This window comes from Arachis hypogaea, chromosome 16, assembly GCF_003086295.3.
Source record: "Arachis hypogaea cultivar Tifrunner chromosome 16, arahy.Tifrunner.gnm2.J5K5, whole genome shotgun sequence".
Lineage (NCBI taxonomy): Eukaryota > Viridiplantae > Streptophyta > Magnoliopsida > Fabales > Fabaceae > Arachis > Arachis hypogaea.
This window is the reverse complement of record NC_092051.1, coordinates 32,542,738-32,547,710: the sequence shown is the minus strand read 5'-3', so window position 1 is coordinate 32,547,710 and position 4,973 is coordinate 32,542,738.

The following is a 4,973-nucleotide window of genomic DNA, read 5'->3' as shown; positions in this document are numbered from 1 at the left end:
GTAACTATGGCAACGGTTTTTTTGTTGACGTTGCCTTAGGTAAAAAACCGTTGCCAAAGCGTTGCCTAATGTTTTAGGAACGGTTTTTTGATCTATGGCAACGGTTTTTGACCGTTGCGAAAACCCTTATTTGTTGTACTGGCTTGAAAGAAAATTCCTCCTAAATTTCTAATTACTTGAACTAATCGAGATACATGACATATAATCCTCTTAGCTTTGGGTAATTAGGATTTTTGTGGCCATGAACTAGAATTGAACTTAACCCTCTAATTTACATTAAGTGGCCAAGACATTGGCGGTTGACTTAGATTAGAGGAGACTAAATCACTAAGACATTGGGGTTTAGTCAATTATAGTTTGCCATAAAATTGAATCTTGCATGATTAAAGTAGTTGGTAAGAAAATTTAATCCGGATGAATAAACAACTCCGAAACCTTAACTGATTTCTCCTATAGATTTCACCTCCCTTGTATTGTTTGCTTTCTTGCTTTTTGAATTTTTGTTTAATGCGTTTTATAACCCTTAAAACACAACTTTCTGTTGGCCTAACTAAGTGAGTCATTCGACCATAGTTGCTCAATCCATCAATTCTCATGGGATCGACCCTCACTCTCTGAGGTATTACTTGGTACGACCCGATGCACTTGCTGGTTAGTTTATGGATCTAAAAATTTCGCACCACTTTTCGTAACCATCTTTTTCTCTTTGAATTTCAGTTATGGACAAGAAAACCATGTCATTAATTTTCACTACAAGGTTTTGTTGATTTGTGGCATTTTTTTCTTATTTGTGGGGGTTTCTAAAACCCCCAAAATTTGAGGTGCCACGAGGTCTTTTGTGGGAGGGGGGGTTTAAAAACCTCCACAATCTATTCAGTGGAGGGTTTTGTGAGTGTTTAGTGGGGGTTTTATATTGAACTTTTGTGGCAGTTTAAAACTCCCACAAATTGATTTTATAATTTAACACAAATTAACTATTTTTTGAGATTTTCAAACCTCCAAAAATCCTATAATTATTTATTTTTAATTTCAAATCATTCATTAATCTCATCTCATTTACATATTCTCAAATTAAAAATTTATTTTTTAATATCAAAATTTAAAAACTAAATCTTTTATAACACAATTCCTCAATATAAGACATAATTATAAATATAAAAAAAATCTCAATATCAATAGTTCCAAACATGATTGCATATAGTATTATTCTACATAACTATTACTATTTTTTTTAAAAAAAGTAGAATTTTGTACAAATTTTTATTCTACATAACTACCCACTTCACATAGGAAGGAAAAAGAGAAAATTCAACCCAAATGTGAGAAAAAGTGAAGGCTTTATTGCCTCGTAGGCCTTCTTAATTGTTGCTAGTGTAGACCTTACTTTCAGATTCAGAAAGATAGCCTTGAAGAAAGAAACATAAAGAAAGTAAATAAGAGGCTCATCAACCATTAAAATTGTGTAAGCTAGATAAACTTTGAAAAATGATTAAAAGGATAATAATGCCAATGCTAAACAGGATGGAGAATCCAGCATGGTTAAATGTATAGAAATATCTTGGTCTAATAAGTGAGATGCATATAATAAACAAAAGCAATCATGGTATTCATCTTTTAAATTTTAAATTTTAAATTTTAAGTTTTAAATTATAAACTTATACTTTATATCCCTGCCTTTGAGTTATGGAAAGCATAAAGTTACTAGTTACTTGGGTTTGAATCCAAAAGAAGAGTTAGTCCTAGCATTAGGAATAAAAGCATTCATACAATGGAAAAGAGAATAAAAGAAAAGAACCTGTAACTATATAAAGTTGCATAAGCTTAATTATGCAATTTTATGATTACATGAAAATGGTCGAATGAAATTTTGAAAATTTTAAAGAAGTTAGAAAAAAAGAACGTGATTTGATAGGCTATGTGAACAGTGTAATTCTTTGTCTATATAGTACAAATAGCACTTTTCATTTTGCAATTAAATTTTTAGTCATGAGTCATGACCATTAATTTGACCCGAATCTACACATCTACAACTATCAATCAGAATCATACAGGAAAACATAAATGCAACTATAGTATGAACTATATGCTTTCTAAATCAAGCATCCTATGTGCATGTAAATAAATACATCATAGTATTTCACTGAATTCAATGTAAATTTCAAATGATGGATGCTACCATAGATTGTACAGTATCCATGCTTAATTTAGATACCTGAACAACTAGGAAAAAAGGGAGACTTGACCCCCAACACCTCGAGCAAATTATCCAATGCATCATGGAACTCCTTCTCTATAAGAATTGAACAAAAAACATTTTTAAGGTTTCCGCATTACTAAAATTTGATTCTGGTCTGAGATCATCCATAAAAGGAAACATGTGTTATCAAAATCATATCTTGGTTGAGGTTTGTCACTGAATCCAAATCCTATCCAATCAGGTACAAAGCAATGAAACCCTGCATCTGCCAACTGTAAAAAAAAGAGGAAAAAGCATATATATGTAGAACAAAAACTGAAACAGTGACCAAAAAAGAATGTATGTATCATCAACTAGGAAAAAGAATGCATGATGGATCCTACAAGTTAGAGTGGATTATGTTTGGTATGAGTTGGGGTATCTTATGAGAGGACAATGCACATTAAGGGGCCTGCATCTCACCAAGTTTCTTACATTATTGCTAAGGAACAAAAAGAAAGAAAAAAGAAAGAAAAAACACAATTAATTAAAAGGATAAGCAAGAAATAATAATATAGAGTTAAGGGGCCTTCTCTGCAATGTCACTGTATTTCCATGAGAGAATGATACTTCTCTGCAATGTTACTGTATTTCATGTTCACAAATTCCTTCAAGGTTTTAGAATCACCAAAGAGCAAGTTTCATTTTTCCTTTTTCTAAAACTTCTTTCGTACCCTCACCCCACTACACAAAATGTATGCCTTTGAATCCAAAACTTACTTTTCTACAAAGATAAAAAGAGCAGAAAGCTAGTTAACTATATGAACAAAAAAGTCTCTATTTATTTAAATATGAATAAAGCTTGTGACTAAGGTTATGAAATGAAATCAAAATCAATCAATAGTATATAGAAAAGGAGTGGGAGGAAAACAAGAAGAAATAAAAAGAAGCAAGAAGTGCATATTGCTTTAGTTGCTACTGTTGGTAATGGAACCTAATTAAATGATAATTGGTTAGAAATAAATGATTATTTAAAAGAGATTTATAAAAGATGTCACATTTGAGGTTGTGTGTGAACTGTGAAGTGTCATGCAGTGCAGATGGAGCTATCTTGGCCTTCTAAACTGATAATATAAATGTAACTGCCACTATATATGCAAGCATGCATTTTCTAATGTATAATATTTTTCTGGTCAAAATAGATGGCTTCTTCCCCTTTTCTTTTCTCCTCTTTCACATTAAGAAATTGTGATATGTTCACTTACAAGCTCTAACAAGGCAATTTCATATTGCGTGAGTTATAACTTACACGCTCCACAAATGGATTAGTTGGCCATAAATAGACCATAAGCAATAAAACAAAACTGCAAATTAATTTACTCTCTCGAATTAGACTCTGCCTCTGTTCCCTTTTACATTCATTAATCAGTTTTATTTTCATTCTTGTTTCTCTACCAAAGTTCCTTCCCTGTATTCTTTAGTTTCTATCAATATAATATGTTAACAGAGATCATGTATCTGCCCAAAAGTAGAGTAAAGTTCAATAAGATATATTAAATTGCACATTTTATTGATAAACCTATACAAAACCTTGCCAAGAAAACCAAATTATCCTAATCAATAGTGAGGGCTTCCGTTTCTCATTTTCAAAGAAAACATGAATCCCAACCCCATCCAAAAATCATTCAATATATTCATACATGGCTTGAATATTAAGCTCTATTAGAGTTGTATACCTAAGTTCAATTTACATGCCGTCATTCTCGTTCTTAATTCTTTCTATTTCACTGTTTAGGTTCTGGTGAGTTCAACAAAAAATATTAATTTTGAAAAATCCAACAATAAATTTTTCACTATCAAAACAAGGGAAAAATAATGGAAGGAGGTTGAAGTTCAACTGCTATAGAAAATAACTAGAAACCCTCAAAAGAGAGAGCTATTAGCCTATTACTATTTAGTATTTACTAGTGGATCTGACTGTGCATGCTGGTTTTAGGGTCAAAATCTTAAACTCCTATATATTCAACTCTTTCATTCTTTTGTAAGGAAAAGGAAGCATGTGAAGCCAATGAGTAATAGCTCAAATGGCATAGTCTCCCCATACTCAATTAAGAGGTTGCGGGTTCGAGTCTCCTATCTTTGGTAAAAAAAAAAAAGGAAGCATGTGAAACAATATTTTATTGCCAGATCTGTGATAAACCCCATTTTTAGGGTTTATCCTGTGCTTAATCTAGTGAATTTTATCCATTATTCTCACACTTATTCATACAATTCGCATGTTTTACGTTTTCCTTCTTGATTTTGTGCTATGATTGAAAACATGCTTCTTTGGCCTTATATTTGCTAATATTAATCCTCTCTTATTACCATTCGATGCCTTGATAAGTGTGTTAAGTGCTTTCAGGATTTATAAGGTAGGAATGGCTTAGAGGATGGAAAGGAAGCATGCAAAAGTGGAAGAAATACAAGAAGTTGAAGCAATTGCTAAGTTATCTAGCCTGACCTCTTCGCACTCAAACGGTCATAACTTGGGCTACAGAGGTCCAAATGAGGCAGTTTCAGTTGCGTTGGAAAGCTAACATCCGGGGCTTCACAACGATATATAATTTTTCACAGCTACCCCAAAGATAGGTGACATGCACGCATGGATCACGCGCACGCGTGACCTAGCGAAAATACAATCCCGCGTACGCGTGGACGACGCGTACGCGTGACTTTGCCGCGTGCTGGACATATCAGAAATCGCTGGGGGCGATTTCTGGGCTGTTTTTGACCCAGTTTTTGGCCCAGAAAACAC